We start from the raw sequence: 25,708 nt of genomic DNA on the forward strand, positions 1-25,708 counted from the left end.
AGACCAAGAAACAAAGATCCAAAAGAAAAGAGCAAAAACAACCAACTACAATTTTTGTCACTTGATGGGTTGTGGATGTTAGTCATTGTTTAGGGGAGTTGGTTGCAAGTTATTGTTGGTCATGGTTAGGATAAAAACTAAAAAACCACAATTAGATTCAGGGATCTCCTTCTAAAAAGATAAAAAAGGGGGACATAGGAATGGTAGAATAAAACGGTGGATTTCTGAATCTACTTTTAAACTAGAAAGCAACGATTAATCACAGATATTTTACATTGGTATGGATTTTTGTATTTTTAAAGTTAGAACATACTGCATATATGTTTCTATTCTTGTTTAAGAGATTTTTGTATATTAAAACAAATTTCAGGTTATTATGTTTTAACATACTGTATGTTTCTACCATTGTTGAAGGTATTGTACCTATGCAGGTCATTAAAAAATGTAATGTATAGTTCTAGTCCTTGAAAGTTATTACAAACTATTTAAGATACTAATTAAATACAGGTTAGTGGTTAGTCATCTATAACAATCAAACTTGGAGTCATGTTAGGTATGTTTTCAGGGTCAAACAGAGATATATTTTAGATAGGTAGGTGGTCTTCAAACACTTCAAAGACCTACTTAATTTGGCATGTCAGATGTTTTCATAGCATAAGGCTTTTTATAACAAGGAGATATGTCTGCTCCTGACAGCACCAATCTACTTCAAAAAGGATAATGGGCATTGAAGAATCTCCATATGGAGTTTGCTTTCATTGTGGCAAATTTAGCCATTCAGCAAGAAACTTTGCTTGCCTCAACTGCTCACAGTATGCTGTCCAAATTGGATAAACAGGACACAAAAGAATGTGACTACCAAACTTTGCCAAGACAAGGCAGGACAGTCCTTCAAAACTTCCTGCTTCACAGAAAAGTTTGTCAGATAGTCTAGGCCTATAGGCCAAAAATGGATGCCCCAAGGTTGCAGAGGAACCTTGGGTGTCTGTCCAGACAGCCAGTTGTCCATGTCATTTTTATAGTTTTAGATATTGTTTGCTCTTCATTTTCTGATTATCAGATAAAATTTTTATCTCCCTTGGATCTCTGATGAGGGTTGAAGACTAGATAGTTACACCTTTTTATTACTAGGTAGTTATACCTATGTTTTCTTTGTTACTATATTCCAAACAGAAACTTACAAAGAGGTACAAAGTTTATGAGGTTGAGAGACTTAAAAAAGCTCATGTTTTTTTTCTAAGAAAATTGTTTAAGTTCTAAAAAGATACTTTTAAGTAATTCATTATGATAGAAAGTAGTTTAGGTATAAGACTTTGGACTCGTCAAGATAGGATAGATAATGTCTCTGAATTTGCCAAATACTAATGGACTGGACATTGTAAATGTAATTTCATTTAACAATTGTTCCATTGTATAGTTTTATTGTGTTAGAGTTAACCCTTTCCTTTTCATTTAGACAAATAGGGGGAAATGTGGGATATTTGATCGCCTCCTGTAAAAGGTGCCTTCTGATTGGCTTAATAAAGAGCTGATTGGCCAGTAGTTTGTCAGGGGAGAATTGGCAGAACTTATGGGGAAAGAGAGGACCTTGGGATGAATCTAGGCTCATGAGGCTAATGCCACCAAGATGCTGAGCAAGTCTGACATACCAAATGCAAGAGAGGTAAAAAACTCACATGGCAGAGTTTACATAATAGAATCAATTAATTTAAGCTATAAGAGCTAGTTAGGAACAAACCTAAGCTAAAGGCCAAACTTTCATAATCAATAATAAGGCTCCATGTCATTGTTTGAGGGCTGGCGGTCCAAGAAAGTCTGAAGAGGAAGTCTGACTACATACATAGGTATCCACATAAAAAACTAATGTAAATGGGCTCTTGCAATATATCATACAAAATAATTCATTCAAAAAGGATCAAAATCTACAAGTAACTTAAAAAAACACCATGGTAGTAAATTTTCATGATATTGGATCAAGAAATAATTTTTTAGTTCTACTTCAAAATGACAACAGACAAAAGTACTTGGTCAGGTGGTGTGAAGTATATGTTTAATTCTAGTACTACTAGGTCAGAGATTGGAGGATGCTGCATTTGATGCCAGCCTGGTCTGCAGTAAGTTCCAGAAGGGATTGGGCTACCTAAGTAAAATCCATCTTTATTTTTTTTTAAAAAATTATATGAATTGTATTATATCAAAGTAAAAACTTTTATAACACAAAGGACATCATTAAAGAAACAAAAATTCTCTTCTGTATGGTGTCCCATCCTGTAATCACAGCACTGCAGAGGAGAATAAAGAAAGATTGAAAGTTAAAGGCTGTCTTCAGGAATATGAAAAGTTCCTCGATAGCCTAGGAAAGGGGAGAATTCTAAAAAAATATATATATGTATGTGTGTATGTATATATACATATATACATAAACAATAGTAATGAGGATAAACTACAAAACAAATGTGACCCCAGAATAAAACTGGAGGGCCTGAGGTCCCCTTAGGAAAGAATAATTCAGGTACTAAATGAGAGAGGAATCTGCTTATTGGTCAGGTAAGAGCAACTCTGAAAATGAGAGGCAATCCATACCCACCACCAGGAAAGGGTAGAAAGGAGCAAGCAGTCATAGTCACCAGTTGGACATGCCCTTGGCTTCTGCCTGTGAGGAGAAAAGTTGGGAAGGCTCTGAGAAGAATCCAGCTTTCTTCATTCTAGAGTGGTCTTTTGACAGATGAGGTCATCATGTTTCCCCATAGAACACACTGAATTCATGTGTGAACTTTGTTCTCTGAGTTATATTACTGCTGTTCCACAATCTGTCAACTCACTTCTGTCATGACAACACACACTGTGTTAGCATATAGGTCTCAGCCTTCTGTTGTCTCTACTATCATGCTGTCCACAGTTAGCATGTTTTGTATTGGTTTATAGGTATGCTGTTATTTTCTAAAACTATTCCAGGCTACATAATGAATACTACTTGCTGCCTTCTAAGTAGAGCAGCCAACATATCAGACCACGGCCACAGAACTTGAATTACTTCTGTCTAGACAAAAAACTTTCCACCTGCTGCTGTCAGGCTGGACCATACTATGTGCTTTGGCCAAAAGAATATGTGGACAGACAAGCAGGTCACTCTTGGGAGCTGAGTCATTGTGAGTTTGTCCACTGTTCCTCTCCTTCTGTTTTAGGGTGATCATGTTGGATATAAGATTTCTACTTTAGGATGGATGTGAGAGGTCAGAAGGTCATTCCCAACCTACAGCTAAGATAGAGCAAAAAATGGTTCATTGCAGCAATGATCGAGTAAGAGTACTGAGGTGTTTGGAATTGTACCTTAGTGTAGCCTGTCAATCAAGATAGCCACCTTGGTTTCACAGTGGAATGACCTAGTTATCAAGTGCTATGTTGGTCAAATGCATAGGACAGCTAATTAAAAAAAGATGTTGTCCCTTTTCCAAAAAGGGATAATCACTCCAACTTCCCCTGGATTGTGGTTAACTAATCTACCCTACCATACCCTGTCACCTTGAGAAATGCCCTCTTGATGTCTTTGTTTCTCAGACTGTAGACCACGGGGTTGAGCAAAGCTGTGAAGGCATTGTAAAAGAGTGAGACCTGCTTGTCTCGCTCAGGGGAGTAGCTGGAGTTGGGCCTCATGTAGATGTAAGTGGCTGGAACATAGAAGAGTGTGACCACAGTCAGGTGGGAGGCACAGGTAGAGAAAGCCTTACAGCGGCCCTGGGTGGACTTGATCTTCATAATTGCCATGGCAATACGAACGTAGGAGGCCACAATGAGGGAAATTGGAATAATCGCCATAAAAACAGTCAAGAGCTGGTCCACCATCTCTATCATGTGGGTATCCATACAAGCCAGGCTGCGCACTGAAGGACCTTCACAGAAGTAGTGGTTGACCTTGTTGGGCCCACAATATGGCAGACTCATGGTGAAGAAAGTATGTAACAAAACAGAGAGAAAACCACAGACACAAGACCCAGCTGCCAACCGAATGCACAGTCCCCAGTTGAGGATGACAGTATAACGCAGTGGGTAGCAAATGGCCACATATCTGTCATAAGCCATGACAACAAACAAGGTGCATTCAGCAGTACCCAGAGAACCAAACACATACATCTGCAACCAGCAGCCAGCAAAGGAGATGGTCTGAGAGTGAGCAAGAAGATGCACCAACATCTGGGGCATGGTGGTGGTGACATAGCCCATATCCAACAGGGCAAGTATACAGAGGAAGAAGTACATGGGAGTGTGCAGCTGTGTGTCCAGGCAGATCAGCATGATGATGAGCCCATTGCCCAGGACTGAGCATAGGTAGATGAGAAGGAACACAATGAAGAGGATGCTGTTGGTCGTGGGGTCACTGGAGAAGCCAAGCAGGATAAACTCAGAAACCCAGCTTTGATTCTGAACAGGAGTCATCCACATGGTGGGGGCTGTAAGGGAATCACATTCATCTGTGTATCATCTGACACATGGCATCTATAAATGCAGAAAGGGAAGATATAGGCTGGTGAGATTGTTCCGAGTGTAAGAGCACTGACTGTTGTTCCAGGGAAACAGCTAGTTCAGAGCTGCCTGTGCCTCCAGTTCCAGGGGATCTGACCCTTTCCTCTCATCTCCACAGGCAAGAGATAGACATGGTGCACAAACATGTGCATAGGCAAAAACCCATAAACATAAAATAAAAAATAATACTTTTTAATTAAAAAAAAGAAAGGCTGGGGCGTGGATTCTGAGCACACTGTTCAGTTTCCATGTGTACTTCTCAAGTTACTGAACCCCAGTCTCTTCATCTATCAAATGAGGCTGATGACACCCATGTCTCAGGACTATGATGAATATCTAAAGCCTCTCACAGAACTCCTGGAAACACCATGTAACACATGACATGTCGCATGCAGTCTCATATTCTCATTCCATCCCTGGGAAGGGAGAGAAGAGATCCTCACATTAAGAGGCTCCTAGCTACACCAACTAAAATGAGAAGCTCTGGGGCCAACCGTCTCAATGAATAAGGTGAGAGCAATTGAGGAAGGATCCCCAATCTGTCTCTGAACACACACACACACACACACACACACACACACACACACACACACACACACAGCACAAACATATGCAAAATATAGTAAACATTATGCCAGGCTGCAGTGGGGGTATGCCTTTAATCCCAGCACTCGGGAGTCATAGGCAGGTGGATCTTCATGAGTTTGAGGACAGTCTGGTCTACAGAGCAAGATCTAGGAAAGGTGCAAAGCTACACAAAGAAAACTTGTCTCGAAAAACCAAGAGAGAGAAAGAGAGAGAGAGAGAGAGAGAGAGAGAGAGAGAGAGAGAGAGAGAGAGAGAAAGCATTGGACGAAGACAGAACACATGTCATTCAGACACAGGCCCTCACACAGTCCCATGAGTAATTGATAGGGATTCACAACAACCCCCATGGTTGGCATGTTTTGCAGACCTCCTTCTCCAAGAAATTATTCCTTGGTTTGGGGTTCCTGCTTCTCTTCAGTCTGACAATGGCCCGGAGTTCACCTCTCAGATTTCTCAGACACTAGCTAAGGCTCTTAACATTCCTTGGCATTTTCATATCCCATACCATCCTCAATCCTCAGGAAAGGTGGACCCTACCAACCTGTCTTTAAAAACCATTCGTACGAAGATGTCACAGGAACTTCACCTTGACTGGGTAAGATTATTGCCTCTAGCTCTTCTCAGGTTCTGGGCTCTTCCTAAAAAGCCTCTTTCAATTTCTCCATTTGAACTAATGTATGGAAGGCCAGTTCTAACACCAGGTCTTTTATCTGACCCTCCAACTGTTCCAGATAGCCTGTTAACTCCCCTTTTATGTCACCTAAGGTCTATACTATGAAGCTTTACAGACTGTTCATTACCTCAGCCATGTGACAATAATTGTCTACCTCCAGTCCACATGGGGATCAGATTCTTCTCTTTCCTCCAGGCCAGTGCCCTTCATCCCTTTCCCTTAAGTGTCAGGGACCCTTCAAGGTAATTCTTGTGACTCCTACAGCTGCTAAACTCAAGGGCTTTCTTCACTGGGTCCACCTGTCTCATCTAAAACCTTCTCTTTCACCTCCATCCCAGGAAAAATCTCTCTTCATATACAGTAAAACAAGCAGGGCCTTGTACTCTCGGGCTCCAGAGGACCTCAGGAACCACTACCTTATCACCAATTCCAGAGGAATAAGGTATCACCCCTTCCTTTCCCAACTTGGGCCACACAGAGCCGGGGGCAAAAGGACCATCAGAGATATCCAGGCGGTAAGAAAAAATGTAATGTAACAGTCTATCATTGTTCAATACTCAGCAACTGATCACATGCGTTTCCTAAATGCTAAAGTAATGAAGGGAACAGGCGTCTTAAATAAACTACCTCTAATAAGGCTTGTCTCGGGTAAAAATTAAGCAGATTACTAAGGCCAGATCTACCTCAGATAAATGTCAACTCCAAAAAAATGTAATAATGATTCTTTTTTCTCTAAGCTTTTTCTCTGTCACCAGTATCTTGTCAGAGAAGAGGCCCCCAGCCACAACACAAAGGATGGACAGCTGCAGAACAAGGGGCCGGCAGAACTTCATTCCAGGACTCCCATCATCATCCCAGGACTTCAGAAACCACCTTCCCCTTTTCCTCAAGAGCCAACCAACGCCCATTATTCAGCCGGAAGCAGTGTTTGAGAGAATCAATACCCTATACCCACTCAGCTGCCATTTAAAAACAAACAAATAAACAAGAGTCCGGGATGATAGGGATTCACAACAGCCCCCATGGTTGTTCATGTTTGCACATGCCCAGTGGACCTAGTGACTTCTGCCCAGCCATTTCCAGGTCAAAACATTTCGCGGGACCAGGACCCCATGGCTTTTTGTGGTTGCATAAAGCACACAGCCCAACCATGTGACCTACGCGCATGTGTGGAAGAGCCACATGGGCCTGTGTGTGCAGGTGCGGCCAGCCTTTATAAGCCTGCGCCATGTTTCCAACTCCATCTTTATTCACATGTCTTTTCACAGGCCTGTCACATCTGTCTCTCTTTCCTATCTTAATAAAACTCTTGGTTGAATTCTGTCCTGTTTCATGACATTTCCTTGCAGGGTAAGTGTGCTGCCAAATAACTAAAAGTAATGACAGAGGTTCACGTGTGCAATGCACTGGAGACACTGGAGTCTTCCCAGGGAAGGCTGATGAACCATGTGGAAAAGGGAGCAGCAAAATCATTTCTTCCCTATTTACTCTTACCTCCCTCTGCACACAGATAATCAATTCTGGGTGTACTTAGGACTTGAGTTTAATCTAAAGCAACCAATTTTTGAAATCAAATTGATAAATATATTTATCATTTTAAGGGAAACAAAGGTAAGACTTCTTTAAAAGAGCACTTTCCATGGAGGGAAAAATAATAATCTAGCATAAGCAAAGTCAGTAATCAAAATATTTATACAAAGGATTAGAAAAGCACAAACATAACAACAGATGCTCCAATGGAATAGTGAACAGTATTTAAAGGGCATTTCACAAGGCAGCTGTCTAGTGAGCACTGATGAGGCTCAGGTCCTCAGCACCATTACTCATCTGGAAATTGCAGGAGAACACCACAGTGCCAATGCCCACCTGCCTGTTCTCCATCTCACATACCCACACACCTACCAGCATGGCCACAATAACAGATATCTAGTGTTGACAAGAGTAACTGGAATCGATGCGAGAGTAAATTAAAATGATCCCCTTAGTGTGTGCCTGCCTGCGTTTCCTAAATTGAAAACACTTAATGCATTGCCCCTCAATACATATGATAACTACAGTTCTGCAACAATGTTTAAAACACAAAGGCACATAGAAACACATGCTCAGGGAAAGACATGTAAAGGAAATTTCCAACCACTATTCACAAAAGTCCGAACTAAGGCACCACTCATACGCTAACCAGCAAGCCAATGGTTAAGGTGGGAATTGCTTTTCATGGCAGTAGAAATATGAAAGAGACTTCTAGACATCCTCAGTCTTCTCTTCCCCTGTCCCCATCCCCTCTCCTGACCAGTCTACTGCTCATGACCCTGCCCTCTGTCCTTCCTTTCAGCCCAGGTCAGGAGCCCATCATCTCTGCCAGCAGTTCTGCATCAGCATCTCCACCGACTATGGTGGTATTTTATTTGTACTGAAATGTGATTTTAATTGTATGATAATAAAGTTGCTTGGGGTCAGAGCTATTAGAGCCATAGAAAGAGCGAGGCGGTGGTGGTGCACGCCTTTAATATCAGCACTTGGTAGGCAGAGCTAGGTAAGTCTCTGTGTGTTCAGGGATACAGCCAGCATTGGAGACATATGCTTTTAAGACCTGGATGGCTGTACTTACAGTGACGAGGCAGTCACGTGTTTCGGTTTACAACCAATGAGAAGGCAGAACAGAAAGACTATCTAAAGACAAACACACAGGAAGTGGGTCTCTTTCGGAGAGGTAGAAGCACCACAGGAAGAAGGGTAAGATTTTTAGCTCTGAGCTCTGACCTCTTGGCTTTCTCTTTTACATAGGTTCTGTGTTTCTTATTTAATAAGACGGTTGGTTACATCTACATTTGGCACCCAACAGTTGGCAAGAGTTTCCACCTAAAACCTAAGAAAAGATTCTAAAACGGAATTAAAAACAGCTTCCTAATTGACTCTTTCAAATGAGAGGCAGTTGCTGGTTTGAGCTACTGGTGCATTCCTAGCGTGTTTGCTTGATCTGCCTCATGGCGGGAATGAGGCCTCTGCAAGTGGCACATTAAGCTGCATGGAGGATTTAGCCTTTGCTAGTACAAAACAAAACAAAACAAAACAAAACAAAACAAAACAAAACAAAACAAAACAAAACAAAACAGAGGTTTCTGGGCTACATACTGCTTGGAAAAAAGCATAGACCCAAGATAGCTCCCAGAGCTGGCAGTAAACTACCACTGCCATGTTGGGAAGCTGAGGTGGGCGGAGCCAGGAGCCATAGTGCTGTTTAGGCTTATGAATGCTGCAGTTTAAAGCAATAGATTCACAACACAGATTCAGATGGAACAAGACTTTAAATGTGTTACAATGTGTGTAAAAATGTACATAGGCTTGGAAGAGAGAGGAAAAGGAACCTAGACAGTTATATAAAGAAATAGAAAGTTTAAAAAAAAAATAAAGTCTTTAAAGAGAAAGTAAAAGTAATATAAAAAATAAGCCATGTAAAGATGGATATCACACAGAGAGTCTGGATTATATTGTCTTTGAGATTTTTAACTGCAGAAAAACATTTGATCATAAAAGATGTTGAGTCAAACCAATATGTATATATTAAAGATTCCTTGAATTCAAAATTTGGATATAAGGATGTGTTACTTTGGAAAGGAGACTCTGCTTTTGTTTTCACAGAAAGCAAGAGGCTATGGATTTGTTCCAGATTAAGATACATCAGGTTTGACCAGCCAAGACCCCCTGTGTCCACTTTCCTTTCTCAGTACTGGGCATTTGTCTTCCCCAACATGTTCTTCATGTGAGCCCTGTAGTGGTTTTTTCAAAGTCTTCATATTGTTCCTACTGGTCCCTGCTGAAAGCCTTCTAAGAGCTCCCAAACCCTGTCATTTGAGGCCGGTTCACAGGCCATTCCTAAACCTCCTGCTCTGTGGAGACTCAGTCTCAGCACACAGCTGTCTCTTCCATCTCCTCTCTCTATGAACAAAATCCCCATGCTTACTCCCAGTATTCTGCATGCCTCTGACTCTCTCATATTAGGAAATCCCTACCTTCTCATATGGAGGGGGACCACCATGCTCACTGTGGTGCCAAATGGTGGCCACAACAGGACTCAGACAGACCAGGAAGCCTTCCCTGTTGTGCTACAACCTCCCTCCCCAACACTTGTAGGATACACCCCGCATTTTTTGTTCACTGACTGGCTGAAATCTGAAGAATCCTAGGAGGGTCTGATATCAATTTTGATACTGAAAACACTTGGGCAAACTCTTTGTTTCTCTCTTGTTAACTGAAACCCCACTCAACTAAAGAATTATCTATGAAGGAATATAGCTGTATGGGAAACTTACTAACCTTTGCAATAATAAAAAAAAGAACTAATATTGGCCCAATTGTACATTCTAGCTATTGTTGCACTGACTTTAGTTTAACGTCACAACAGTTCACTGAAGGAAGTATTCTTACCTGTGTGTTACAGGTGAGCACCTAAGGCCTGGAGAGGGAGGTTTGTTTCAGATTGAAAGCTCAGCATGGGAGAAGTGGGGTTTAGAGGTGTGTCCTCAGAGCGGGGCTCTCAGTCACCTTCTCTGCTTCTGGCACACAGGCTCTGAAGTGGGGAGGAGAGGAAGGACAAGTCTACACATTGTCCATCTAGTTGAGCTTATTGAGACTCAGCACAGGTCAGAGCCCTCCTAGGACAGAGCTGGATGGCTAGCCACAGACCAGCCCTCTTGGTGAGATTTCCCCTCCTGTCTGAATGTGGGAGACCCTGAGATGTACTGAAAGTAGAAGGATGCAAGGAGAGAGGATTTGAGGGGTGATTTCTATGGCATTGGCACACCATTTAGTCACCACAGCCTGTCATTTCTCCCAGCCCAGTGGTCTCTGACTTTGCTTACAGTGTCCCACCAGGCCTGCTTGCCCAAGTCTGTAAGCCCAACATCACAAACAAAGACATCAGGATTGAGTTCCAAGCCAGAAAGGCTACACATGGGAGTCCCAACCTAGGAAGCCAGCATCTGGGAGGTTGAGGATAAGGAGTCCAAGGAAATACTCAACTATATAGTGAGTTTAAAGCCAAACTAGGCTACACAGACTTACACCCCCCATAGGAAAAAAGAAAAAAGAAAACTATAATTGCTCTGCCCAGAAAGTGCATCAAGCTGTGTCTCCGTGGGGTTGGAAGACTCCTTCAAAGACATTAATTATCTGCTCTCTCAGGGAAATGGCCCTTTGCTTCACTTGAGGCTTTTCAGCTCAGGACCCCATATCCTTTGTTTTTAAACATGTTAGAAAGAAACAAACTCTCCATAAATATTTATTAAATTAATAAATAGAGAAAGGAAAAAGGCTTTGAGAAGAAAAGAAAAAAGAGCAGTTGATGAGGGAAGAGATCTGTGGAGTTTGAGATAAACACAGAGGACCTGAGATGGAGGACTTGACTAATTATTACTCTAGACCCTTTTGCATGAACCTCACCCTCAAGCCAAGCACCAGTGATGATCTTCCTACCTGTAAATCAGGGACTGTGTCACTGAGTGGCTATTATGAGGAAGTCCCATAAAGCAATTGAGTCCAGGGAGTTGGGATTCTAGGCAGCTCAATCTCCAGAAAACTCCAAGGTACTGTAGAGTTTGAGCGACTGAATATCTTGTTTCTTCTGCAAGTAGGCCAGCCCTGACTCCAGAAGATGGCACCTATAAAACCCTGCTTAACAAAGGCCAGCTCAGACATCTTCACATCTTCCCACTGGGACCAAAGGCTGAGGTTTTATGACCCTGCCTCCTCTCTGAGCCTCCCCAGGAGAGCTGGGAAAACACCATTTCTGTTCCCAGTAGGGATGCTAAGATGATCCCTGGATGAAGTCAACAAGAGCACTTCAGTGAGACCTTGGGGGCAGAGCAGGAGGAAACAACCCACAGGAGGAGGAGTGGTGACCTGTTCCCTTCTCTAGACTAATTGGGGAATAAGAGCAGCTCAGAGAAGGGGAGGTGGGACCTGGTCACCTGAGACACAGGTCAGGGACTTAAGTTCTCATTCTGATTCCTCCTTTACAGCCCAAACCCTGAGCCCTGACACTCTTGAGACCATGTTTGAGTCACACTCCTCTTCCTTTCTCAATGACCTTGGGGTAGATCTCAGTCCTCTCTTCACTACAGTGTAACACCTGAACACGTTAGGTCTTGTGGAGTAATCTTTTTGTATACTGTGAAGATGTGTCACTCAGACTGAGGTAATGAAAAGCTGAATGGCCATAGATAGATTGGATTATCAGGGCAGAGAGGGTATTGGAAGAAGGATGGAGGTGCCAAGAGGTGGAGAACCAGCAAAACATGTGGTAGGGGAGGTAACAGCCAAGACTTACTTGGCAGCACCTAGGTGAAGAGACATGGGTTAATTTAAGGTATAAGAGCTAGATAGAAACAAGCTTAAGACTAGGTATTGGCCAAGCTTTCATCATTAATAAAGAGCCTTGGAGCCGTGACTTGGGAGCTGACTGGCAGGACAGAGAAATAGTTGCAACCATTACCCAGACACTCTGGAGCTAGGGAAGAGTCAACAACTATGGGGGCTGGGGGGTGTCTGTGAGCAAAAGTGGGTTTGCTTCTCTTGCAGATCACCCAACTTGGTTCCCAGCACCTAACATGGAAGCTCACAACCATCTCTATCTCCAGTTCTAGAGGATCTGGTGACCTCTGCTGGCCTCCCCAGGGACAAGGCATGCATGTGTTATACATAGATATATATGTATAGGCAAAATGTTGATACACATAAAAAAACAAACAAAAAGAGTCAAGCATTACATACCAACATGGAAGTCAGCAGTGACATCCCAGGACAGTGGAGTGAGAAAACTCTCTGAGGGGCTCAGGTCTCTTAGATACATATTAGACTTTGGGTCCAAATATCAAGCTCTGGAGCATGCTCTCTTGAACTTGCTGTTTTTCTGCCTCAGTTGCCCCTTCTGTAGAATTCCAATAGTAACTCTTCCCTTTTAGGCTGGCTAGAGGATAAATGTGATGATGTCAGCAACCTGACACAAGTTCTGGCCAGTGTTCCATGATCTCGAATCTTCATCCCCTTTCTTCTGTCTATGTCTTAGTTTCCTAATGATTCAAAGGAGAAGAAGGGACTATAAAGTCTTCCTGCAGAGAGTGATTGATGACAAGGGATTGGAGTCTTGTGAGCTGCTCATTAAACACAGCCAACAGTAACAGTTCATTATAAAATGATAACTAAACAAAGACAGTGTCTAGGAATGTGGCTCAGCTGTATAGCACCCGAGTAAATAGAAGGCTCGAGGCTAGAGTTTGAGTCACGGCACTAATAAAAGTGAAGCAGCACAGGCTCTGAACTCTGCACAGCCTGGTGAGCACCTCATTGTCCTGTGCCCTGTGCTCCAGCAGTTGTTCACTGTGGTGCCTTTGCTGCTGGAAACAATGAGCAATGACACGTGATCTCAACCGCTGTTCAGAGGCCTGTGTGCCACCATGACACTGCCATGATGGGTGGACTTGCACCTTAGTAATTGGCCATCAGCACCTATCAGAAGCACTTGACACAGCCCTGACCCCTGCAGTGCTGTTACTCAGCCTTGTCCCACAGCTCTGACCCCAACTCTTCCCACTCCTGCTCTTGGTCCTCATCAGCTCTGCAGAGGCAGTGGAGTCCAGGCAGAGGTTCTTCTCCACCAGGATAGACAAGGAGACAGGTTCAGAGAGGAACAGACAGAACCCACTGAGTGTCACAGAATAACACAGCCACCCTGGCTCTGCTGGACTTAGTCTTGGATAATTTATAATAGATTTATTGGTTGGAGTTCCAGAAAGACACACACACACACACCATTTGAGTTAGACATAGATGTCAGCAACGTGGCAGATAATAGTCACATGATAGGGACAAATCTTGGAAAAAGTGAAAAAGTACAAAGTCCCACAGAAGGCATCTTTGCGATCTATCAAAAGAAAAAGACACAGGAGATTAAAAGTACAAGGTTGTTGGGGGAATATTGTATTTTTTTGAGTGAAGACATAAAAAGGTAGGCAGACATATTCAAGCCTCATGGCCAACACAAGGGACTGCATACCCTGTTTTGTTAAATTACTGCAGCTACAAGAGATTGCCAAGCATGGACCTGCATGCTTATTGCACAGATAATGTACAATGACCCAGAAAATCTTAGTGATTTGGCAAAGGTCATCCAAATAGTGAATGGCAGAACCAACTCCAGGACCTTGCCACTTGCCTCTGGGGTGAGGCTGAATCTGCCATGTCTATCACATACTTGATTGTGTGAGTTCAAGCTAATGGGTGTACCTGGGCTCTAACAAAAACACTCCTACTGTTCATAACTGGACCTACTTCATAGTGGTCATGGGAACACCCCAGACGTCAGCATGAAGGAAAAGTTAAACTCTAGAAATTTCATTCCACACCAGAAGGACTTACAGGCCTAAAGGAAAAGATGGTGAGCTTGGAGATAGGAAAATCCAGCCCATCTGCAGCTCTTACATCCAGGGACTCCTTAATTGGCCTCCAGCTGACAATGCCTCATTAATGGACCATGTGAGAAATGGCTCATTTGGTCAAATGTGTAGTTCACATGGTTTTGTGGTTTTGTATCTGGAGAAGAAAATGAAGATGACCATGACAATCAGTGAGAGGATGGCCAGGGAAAGGATTGACAGGTATCCTCAGAGAATCATCCCATCTACTTAATTCTTCATATCTTGTCCTCTTGAGGACAGCTTTCATGAGAATTCATATGAGACAGAATCATGTTCACATTCTTTCCCATTTCCAAGAAGGCTAACCACAGATATTTCCAGACTCATTCTATCCAATTTTACAATTCTATTCCATGGATGTTCATGACTATGTAACCATGGGCCACAATGCACTCATCAAAACAGAATGATACCTGGAAGACATTTCTTCTTCTAAACCAAAGGAACAATAAATGTGTGGACAGTGTTTTATCCTCTGGAAGGGTTTCTCCCAACTACTGTCTTCAGGCACTTCCTGAAACACAACACAGTGTTCTGCTGCCCACTTTCAGGTTTGACAGCATGTCACACAGAACCATGTGCAATCAGCACGAGTTTGCTCTTCCTCCTCAACCCACCCTAGGGAACTGCCTATGGGGACCACAGGCTCAGGCTGTGAAAGGGGAGTAGCCAGAATAGACCACCTTGGCCATTTCCTCATGTAACCTACTTGTGCCTTCATGAACTGCTAGAGATATCTGTGTGTGCACTTTGACATTTGATAATGACAGATTTGACACAGCACACTGTGTGTACAGGTAATTATGAGCCTCAGTGTAAAAACAGAATAATAAAAGGAAACAAAAAACATTTGTATCCATTAAAAATATCCATTACATGGATAAAAATATATAAGATATATATTAATAGAGTATATATATATATATATTCACTGAGTTCACATGGTTATTTGAAGACATGTGGTTCATGTATCTAAAGAACATATTAATAAGATGTCAGTACATATTAAACAGATACACAGATTCAACAAGCATCTCTCATATTCCTAGCATAGTTACTCTTTTGAAATTGCCAAATGGATTCTCAAGTTCAGTGGGAAGTGCAAAGGCCTAGGAAGAGGCCTGTGGTGGTTTAATAAGGATGGTCTCACAGGCTCTTATATTTGAATGCTTAGTCATCAGACAGTGGAACTCTTTGGAAGGATTAGAAGGATTAGGAACATGACCTTGTTGGAGGAAGTGTGTCACAGGAGGTGGGCTCTGAGATTTCGAAAGCCCATGCCAAGTCCAGTGTCTCTCTGCCTGTGAATCAGGATGTAGCTTTCAGCTACTGCTCCATTTCCATGAGTGTTGCCATACCCCTGCCATGATGATGGACTAAACCTCTGAAGCTGTAAGCAAGCCGCCAATCACATGCTTTCCTCTATAAGAGTTGTGGTGGCCATGGTGACTCCTCAGACAAGTTCAAACAATCTTGTAAAGAAGAACAAAATGCAAGAACTCATATTTCCCATTTCTGAAACCATCCACAAAGCCACTGAAAACAAAAGAAGAATGACACCCGTCTGGGATTAACATAGAATTTAATGGACTAGGATTATCACTCCAGACCCAAACACTAAACTGTATTGGCTGAAAATTTCAGTTAAAGGCATAAAGATCATTTGATAATATTTTCTAAAAATGTGGATGAGACACATGGGTATCCTCATGAAAAAGAATGTAATTGGGCTCTTGCCACATTCTGTAAGACCCAAAATTAACCTGTTAGCCCCAACTATCCAAAGACCAGGTAAATTCCTGGAATGCTGAGAGTTGTAGTTCTTGGAAAATATCAAAGCCACGTGGGAAAATATGGTAGCTGGATGGTTTTTGTCCTTAAAAGGCTCTTCAGTCAGTAGTTGGAGCCATTCACTGGAAATTCCAGGCAGTGGTCCTGACCAAAGTCCATCTTGGTCAGTATTTAATTTAATTAAACATTGCTTCAAATTTGGTTGTGCAACTAGGTTTTCTCTTGTGACTCTCAGGATTAACATTAGAAGCCCCCCAGCAAGATAATAAAGGCCATTCCACCCCAAATTCTGGAGCTCAGCTCTTCACTCTGGCTCTAGGGAGCTCCTCACGCCCACCCCACCTTAACACAGAGTTGATGGTTAAAAGTCTGGACATAGTTCATCTTAAAGGAATCAGAGGACATGATTCTATTTTGGTCTATAAGCAGCATGTGGCCTGCTGCCTTTGGCAGTCACATGATTGGCAGCCATCTTTACTAGGGTTGCAGAAGAAAGAAGTCCTATGGCTTCACTGCCATCTTGATTAAGGGCAACTTATATAAAACAGTGGGAGAGAGACCTTGGTGGCTTGGAGCCAAACTACCCCATAGTGGATGAGAGATAGAGATATACCATGCAGTCTGCACAGGTGGAGAGTTTAATTAGTGGTGAAGGGGGAAGGGAGAGGGGAGAGGAAAATAGAGCACAGAGCTGCTTCATGGGAAGAGAGAGGGAAAGAGAGTAGGTGGGGCCTGAGCAGAGAAGAGAGAAGAGAGAGAAGGTGGGCAGGGCCCCACCTTTTATGAGGGGACTTCAAGCATTCACAGAGAGACCAATATGCACATGATGTTGTCAGGACCTGCATAGTGGCCAGGTCCCAAGGGGCAGGTCTGAATGCTAACATTCCTCCCTTTTGATCATTGTGAAAAGGGTGAGCTATGGATGGCAAGTGGGGCAAGAATGAGAGTCTCCAAAATCTCAAGATGGCTTCCTGTTCATTTGGGACAAAGTGGGGAGGAGAAGTTGGAAGTTGGGGCCACACACATCAAAAGGTGTGAGTGAAGAAGCATTCAGCTAGCTGTCATCCTGAAGACCTCAGGCATCTGTTCCTTGAGGGAGCTGAGAAGGCAGGTTGCTAGGAGGAAAAATAGATTGTTATCATCAGCCCTGTGAGAGGGGCTAGCCATGGGAAGAGTGATAACTGCCTAAAAGAATGGAACAGAGAAGTTCCCCAGTTGTACAGAAGAGACAGTTGTACATTGGGACATCTTGGAAAACCACCTTTCAGTTGCTGGGTAGGTGTCTGCTTGAGCCTGGAGAGGTGGTACCAGCAGTGAAGTCCCAGGAGCTTGGTGAGATGGCATGTCAATTGAGGGATGGTGTGTTCTTCAGGAGTACCTGAGCCATCACATCTTCTGTTTCCCTGGAGGTTAGAAGTGCATCCATCCTGTAAAGTGTCAATAAGGATTAAAAGATGGGGAGCCTTATTGTGATTGGACATGAGGGTAAAGTCAACTTGTCAGTGTTCAACCAGTTAGTGTCCTCAGAGCTGGTACAGGGGCTGGTGTATTTGGAGGACCCCTGTGAGTTTGGCCTTAGCATGAGTCTGGCAGGAGGGATGAACCTGTCAAGGAACTTGCATGTGTCTATAAAACAGCTGGAAAAGATTTATATCTTGGTGTCATAGCAAAAAGCTGGGAGGCTTCCATACCCTCTCTAATGTGGGAGGTGGAGAGCTGTTAACTGGCAAATCTATTAGTACTCTGGCCACCAAACATCTTCAGATCTGAGAAGGATAAGTAAATGAGCAGAAGAGAGTCAGCTTTCCTATCTTCACATAAGCAAACGTTAAAGCACCTTCTTTTTATCTAATTCACCAGGAGATACAGATGGCTGACCAGTGAGAGCAGTCACATCTCTCTTTTGAGTTTGGTAGCAAGGTGAACTGTGCCTAGACCTAGTATTAGCTCTAAGAGAGTGAGCCCTGTGGGTTTTACATAGAGAACTGAGAAAGTAGCTGAAGCCTTGGTTGCTGCTGTTGAACTTACAAAGTCTGATCATCAGATGTCATCAGAGCCCTGAGAAGGATAATTTTTACCTTAGTTAGCAATTGAAGATCACAAATCTTACTTGCTGGCTACCTAGACAGCTGCCCCAGGGTCTTCTGTGGTCACTGAGAGCACAAGTCTCAGGACAATAACATCTGTTCCATGGCTGCCAAGTCTAGGCCTGCCAGACCTCAGAAGATCCAACAGTTGTGGAGTTGGAACTTGTGGGGGCAGACCAGCCTACCTTGTCTAGGCAAAAGTGAGGCAATGGATTCACTAGAGTCCTGTTGTCTGTGGTCTGAAGAAGGCCCTGGCAGCAGTCAAGACAAAAGGCAGTTTTGCTCAGTGGCTGGAATTGCCATTCTGGAGCAAATTCTAGGTGGAGGTTCTTCTGTGCCCATCCATCTTCTTGGAGGAAATCAGGGTGCTACCAGGAGCTGGCATATCTCTCTCACAAAAAGCTTTTTAATTAAACATTTTAGATGCCTTGTTCTATAGATCTCTGAGCATCTGAGGACTGTCTGTCTATTAGATATGAGTGACTATCAAGTTGTGTTCCCCAACAGTCTACAATATGTTAGCAGCTGTCATAAGACTAAGACTTACATTCCATTTCTGTCAGGGTTAGCCTTAAAAATATGATTTTTGAATAAAGAAATCAAAGTAGCCATTTAGTTGGTAAAAATAGAACAAGTTTGTACCAAACTGGAAAAGCTGTCTCCTGAGAAGGCAAGGAAAGTGACATGGGAAAGATCATGAGGGCCAAATGGGAACAGGAGACAAGGGGGCTTGTGAGTTGGGGTGTGGCCCACCTCAGAGAAAAGGACCTTCTCAGGAGACCAGAAACTCCATTATAGAATATATATCTTGTTTATAAATATATACCTTATTTATCAAACATATGCCACTATTTATTTAAATTCTCTAGAAGCTTGGTGTCAACTTGGCAAAGACATAAGTATGAATCTCTAAGTTAGCTTTTGTTAATCTGTGTAGAACTTTATATCTTTAAATTTCTACTGTCATATAGAGTATACTATAGACCAGAGTTGAATCAAATATAGAAGGAGATAAAATGACAGAGGTCTTTAACCTTAGTAAACCTTAGTAAAAGATGCCTGCCAGCCATGTGGCAGTCTACATCACAATGAAATTGGGGGAATAATCAAATGATATTTAGGCTTAACATTGAGAGCATACATAAGTTAAATCTGGACATACAGTTTTCCCAATTAGTTACAGCTTACCAGTACTTGTTAAAGTGAAAAGGTTAGGCATATATTCTTAAATTGGTCTTAGTTAGCCTGAATAGACCTTAGATAAGGAGAGTCCCTTTATTAGAGTGCATAGATATTATCAAATAGAATATATCAGTCTCTGGTGTTTAGCTGTGGTCTTAACATATAATGAGGCAAAACCAAGTTTTAATATTGTAAACAATTTAGTTCATCTAAAAATCAATTATCAAAACCAGCATTGTTTTAAAACCCATCACTTATATATCTTTTTTTTTTTTTTTTTTAGGACAGGACAGGAATTGTCAGACAGGAATCTATCTGATAAAATGAACAGGGTAGTCTTGAACTTTACTAAACATTGGTCAAGAAGCAACTGCTCATGTGGTTGCCCTCATCAAATATGGCGTTGAAGTCATGTGACCTGTCTTTGGCCGTAGTCAAGATGGTGCTTGTCCACATGGTCACATGGTATTTTTCCCCCAGGACATATGGAACACATAATCTCAAGCATTCAAAAATCAGTCAGAAACACAATCATGTAGCCACATCAGTCAGACATTTCCACCTGCACGTATCAAATAGACTTTTGAACAGAAAGACAGACAAAACTTTTCTGGGAATTTTTCATGCTTCATGCACAGGAGCATGGAGTAGGTGCTGTAGAGTTTAGCAGAGCAGCCAGGCAGGAAAGAGAGAACCCCAGGCTGCAGTAGGGCTGCAGCAGCAGCAGCAGCAGCAGCAGCAGCAGGAGGGAGCCAGCGGACAGAGACAGAACAAATGGAAGAAGGGGACATTGTGAGTGAAAGCATGAGATGCCAGCAGGTACAGAAGCAGGGAGCAGGAGATGAGACTAGGGAGGCATCCAGTGGGCTAGAGCCCAAGCCATGGATCTCCCAGGCTGCTGGGAGAGGAGAGTAAGCAGCACACAGATGACTAACACGAGCTGCAAAAGTTCTGTGAAATACTAGGGTAAGGTGTGCCAGCAAGCAGCCATTTGCATTTATATCTAAGGGGTATTGGGGCAAAGGTGAGTAAGTTTAGGCACATTTTCCATGAGTGAGGTAGATAAGTAAGATCCAAGGGCTGAAATCTAGCCCAGAAATTCAGGAAGGACCGACTGGGAAGGCACAAGCTGCTAAGTGAGTCACCAAACAGAGCAGGGGCCTGAAGGATGCTTGGGTCTGAAAATGAGAAGGCACAAGCTGCCCAGTGTGTCATCGTGCAAAAGGCAGGGGCCAAAGGTTAAGATCATGAGTGAGACAGTTACCTGGTGCCAGGACTTCGAGAAAAGCCAGAAGGCAAGGACTGTGCTCAAGAAACTAAGCCTTACTATTGGGAAATGATCAGTAGTGGAGAAATCAGGGTGGGGTGGGGTGGGGTGGAGGGGAATGGAGGAGGGCTTACCAATTATGCCAGTGTAGAAAAGTGACAGTGTTGGAAGGTTCCAGGGTCCCAGCGTTGTCTCAGAACTGCCAGGAGAACCTGCTGAGTTTTCATGGCACCAATTATGCAAAACATGGAGAAAGAGAACTGGGTGGGTTGGAGCCCAGGGGCCCTAAGGTGGGTGAGAAAGCCACATCAGGCAGGCACAGCAGGTGGCAGTCACGGTGGGTGGGAGCTGCAGGGAAAGACACACCATGCAGGTGTCCTCACAAGGAAAGTGTTACTAAGGGAAGGGAAAGGGAGAAGGGTAAGAGAGAAAGCAGGTGGGGGCCCAGGAGAGAAAAAGAAGAAGAGAAAGAGAAGGGGGAAGAGAGGAAGAAAGGAGGTGTAGAGCAGCCTAGTGGGAAGAGAGAGGAAGAGAGAAGGAAGGAGAGAAAGGAAGAGGGGGGAGGGAAGGCTGAGGAGAGAAGAAGAGAGAGAAGGTGGGCAGGGCCCCACCTTTTGTGAGGGGACTTTACCCATGTGCAGAGAGAACAAGGAGCACAGGACCCTGAGCTGGCAAGGTAGTGCCTGCACATTGGTCAGGTCCCAAGGGGCAGGTCTGAATGCTAACAGCAACCATGTGGTATGTATGGGCTGACCAAGGACGCAACAGGTCTCCAAAGGTACTTTTGAATTGGGATAGGATTTTTGTACAATAATTCCTCTCCTGTCTGAACAACAAGGGATAGGGAAGATAGGATTTTAAAACAATGCTTGTTTAATGAGGTATTAAAGCTGTACCTCCATGTGTTCATATACAAAATCATAGCTTGCTGGCAGCCAAACTTAGTAACATGAGAGTCACCCACATGGTATTGGTTTGAGAGACATGGAATTGTTTGCACTGTTGGAGCTTGGTTTTGCCTTCTGCAGGTTACAGTTTTGCCCTGTGTCTTCACTCTTGAAATTAAAAAAGAACTTTATTTTGAGAGATTTTAAACTTCTTTAAAAAGAAGTTTTGGAGTTTTAGAGAAAATTAAAAATTAAAAAAATGGATGTTTCTAAGGAACAGCTTTTAAAAACATTTAAGTTTGGAACTGGAGAGATGGCTCAGAGGTTAAGAGCATTGACTGCTCTTCCAGAGGTTCTGAGTTCAATTCCCAGCAACCACATGGTGGCTCACAACCATCTGTAACGAGATCTAGTGCCCTCTTCTGGCCTGCAGTCATACATGCAGACAGAACACTGTATACATAATAAATAAATAAATCTTAAAAAAAACTTAAATAAATCATTAAAAAATTTAAGTTTATAAGGCTATGAGACATTTTAAATTTATAAGCTATTTTATTATGATGTCTTTATAAATATGTGATTATGATAAATAGGTAAATATAAGACTAGGATTAGGGCCACAGCTATGAGCACCAAACATTAAACACTAGAGGTAGATGTATTTCTATCTTATGATGCAACAAGATGAGGACCCAAGCAGACTCGAAATAGTTCTATCCTTGCCTAAGGCCTACTCAGGCTAACAGAGACTGATTTAAGAGTGTATGCCTAAGGCGAATCTACGAGTTTGAGGCCACCCTGGTCTATAAGCAAGTTCCAGGACATCCAGGGCAACACAGAGAAACTCTGTCTTGAAGAGCAATTGAAACAAATGAGTGTATGCCTAACCTCCTTGTTTTTGCTAACATTGTTAAACTGTAGCTATTCTGGTACACTGAGTCATACAAGAAACTGTTATATCCTATGATGGTAAACTATGTAAGGACCAGGAAAATAAAGTTGCCAATCTCCCTATGGCATGTATTCATGATTTGAGCTTCAATTCAGAAGCTATTATTTTTAATCATAAACTGTTGAATATGATTAAGTTTTAATATGTCCAGAATTATACTTGTAGTCATGCTAAATGCTAATAGAACTAATACAGGAAAAAGCTTTATTTATCCTCCTGTATATGTTTTCAAGGTGTAGCCTAAACTACGTAAACAAAAAACAGGCAAGGGTTGTTTAACTCAGAAAGAGTTAATAGATAATGGTCCTCAAACTTGTCAGAGATCTGCTGAAAATGGCATTTATGATATTTAAACTTACTATGACAGACAGAGACTTCCAGATGCTAACAGTGACCCCCCAAGTCTTCAAGAAGATAATGGGCACAGTGACAATGACTCCACCTAGATTCTGGTAGTGCTAACCACTTGAAAAGACTGCCCCAATGCCTTGCCTGCTGCCAGGACCCAGCCCAGACTGTGGACAAGCAGGACACTGGAGAGTTGATTACACCACTGCTGTGGATATCGCTCTATATAAATAAAACACTGATGTCCAGTGACCAGAAAGGAAGCATAGGTGGGACAAGAAGAGAGGAGAATTGGGGAAACAGGAAAAAGGGGAGAGAGAGTCAAGGCCAGCCACCACCAGGACAAGCAGCATGTAAAGACACCTGTAAGCCATGAGCCGCGTGGCAAGGTATAGATTTATAGAAATGGATTAATTTAAGATATAAGAACAGTTAGCAAGAAGCCTGCCACAGCCATACAGTTCATAAGTGATATAAGCTTCTGAGTGATTATTTTATATGTGGATTGTGGGACTGCGGGGCTTGGTGGAACCTGGAGAGAAGCCCTCCAGCAACACCCCACTTTGCCTAGACAGTGTAAGGTCAGTCCCTCAAGTTCCTCCTCCACAGGAAAGCCTCTCATCATCTGGGCCTGGCAGCCAAAGATTGATGCTGCCCTGGTACCTCTGCCCCCAATGCCTCAGAGACCATAGGAGCTTGAGATGATCATCTAGGTAATGGACTATGTACTAGTTTCCATCCTTTCAATTGATACATAAGCCATTTGGATTATATTTTCTGCTGTATTTATCCTTCTCGGATATCTAATGACATTAATGTCTAGGCTAACTCTAGCTTTGTCAGCTAGGCGGCAGGAGGCAACCTGCTCCTTCCTCCAAGGCTGCAGCCACCTTGTTAATTCACCTAGAGCTACTAGATCTCCTGTTCAGAAAAGGCAGACAGGGTTGCCTTGGTAACAGGCTTCATATTAAAGAACTAACGGGTTTCAGGTGTAACTTTTCACTAAAGGAACATGCCTTGCAGTTACTGTTCTCAATAATAGTTACTCATGTCTTTAGTGATTAGATAGAAAGAATAAGGTTTACAGTCCCTACAAATTCTGAGGGTCTAAGAAAATGTTCTAAGGTATGTAAAGCTCTGAGGATATAAAAGATTAAGTAAGTTCTGAGGGTCTAGGAAATTATTTTAACATATATAAATGAAAGTTATAAAGGCATTAAAAAAGAGTTAAGGTATGTAAAAATGGGAAATGTATCAGATTTCATTCCCCCCCACTTCTATGTTGTTGTTACACTAAGATTTCAAAGATTCAGAATTTTAACATTGATCAGCGGAGTTCTGATAAGCATGTAAAACACTGACTTCTTGCTATTCAGTCACAGGCTCAAGATGTTAAAATTCCTTTGGTTGCCTTCTAAGTATCTCCTTAAAGGTGATTTTCATTGGGCTAAAAACATGTCTGTCCAGACTATATATCTGATTCTCTGTAGAGAGGTAAAAATGTTCATGATTTTTAACCCAAGGCTATAAAGTTTTTGATAGGACCCAAAGGTGTGGGTCTATTCCAGATGTTGTAGAAGGTGGATTTCAATACAGATTAATGCTAATATATCTAGAAATTTTACTTTTGTGAACTAAAAATTCATGAGTTAAAGAAGTCCTAAGACTTGGATACACCTGTCTCAGGTCAAATGGACTCCTGACAAGTACAGCCTAATTTTCCCCACTTGTCTGTTCCTGAGGAGAGGACCTTTCTCCTGGCCTTGAGACTTCTCCTCTTCACTAATTACTAGGATGATGGGCCTGAAAGTTACAAATGCAAGGTTTTCCTTTAAGTTCTTAAATTTTAACTTCTGTCTCTAGTCCATATTTGTCTCAGCAGATTTCCATTTGGCTGTCAGACACAATCCAGGGCTCACCTGCAGACTGCAAATTGCTGAGCTCTGCACTTTCTGAAAGCTGATGTAAACCAGTCCAGTCTTGTGATTACCCCTGTCTTTTCAGCTGGATCAGGGAACCAGATGCTTCTGATGAATGCACCATTTCCTAGCCTTTGACTAGCATTTCAGCTTTTCTGGGCTCTGACAAAGGTACCCTACTTTCAGCTAGAAGTAGTTACAGAGGAGAGTACATCATCTCTCCCTCCCCCACCCCAGCAGGCTGAAATGCTAAGTCAAAAGGAAACTCCTTGGCATAGGGGACAAAAGGCTACCTACAATGCCAATTTGCATGCCACGAAAATGGTCACAGATTTATCATCAAGTAGATTCATTAACTAAAATAGTTCTACAATATGATAGGGCATTTGGCCTGCTTTGTACAGAATAAAGAGGTATTATATGTCTTTAAGAGGATATTATTATTTCTACACAAACCATTCAGGATTATAATCTGGATATACAAAAAAAATTACAAAAAGGAGGTGTGAGATGAAATAAATGATTGGTACTTCATCCATTTCTAGGCTCCTTCAAGATAATAACTCTGATATCATCCATCACAGGGCATTTGGCCCTTCTGTTTCTGCTAATTACTATTAGATCTTGCATCACTGATACTTTAACTGCATAATATTTTCTGTCTGGGTACCATTAAGTTGATGGTTATTAGATCCTAATATAAAGAAGGACCCATCATAAAGTCAAGGATTTAACCCAGGATATAACTCAAGTGGGAATGTAAGACCCAAAGTTAACCTGTAAGCCCCACCTGCTCAAAGACCAGGTAACTTCCTGCAATGTTGGGAGTTGTTGTTCTTGGAAAGTATCAAAGCCACATGGGAAACTATGGTGGCCATATGGTTTTGTATTTAAAAGCCCCTACAACAGGTGTCTTGGGGCTACTTGCTGGGAATTCTGGACAGTGGTCCTGACCACAGTCCATCCTGGTGAGTATTTAATTAAAGATTGCTTCAAATTTGGCTCAAAATTGGGAGCTG

The 25,708-nt window shown here is 42.5% G+C and overlaps 1 pseudogene; it reads right to left on the reverse strand.

Annotated features, from left to right (window-relative positions):
* Positions 1-3,495: 3,495 nt before the first annotated feature.
* On the reverse strand, positions 3,496-4,489 carry LOC114709390 (annotated as a pseudogene).
* Between the last annotated feature and the right edge of the window lie 21,219 nt (positions 4,490-25,708).

This window comes from Peromyscus leucopus, chromosome 2 (assembly GCF_004664715.2).
Source record: "Peromyscus leucopus breed LL Stock chromosome 2, UCI_PerLeu_2.1, whole genome shotgun sequence".
Classification (NCBI taxonomy): domain Eukaryota; kingdom Metazoa; phylum Chordata; class Mammalia; order Rodentia; family Cricetidae; genus Peromyscus; species Peromyscus leucopus.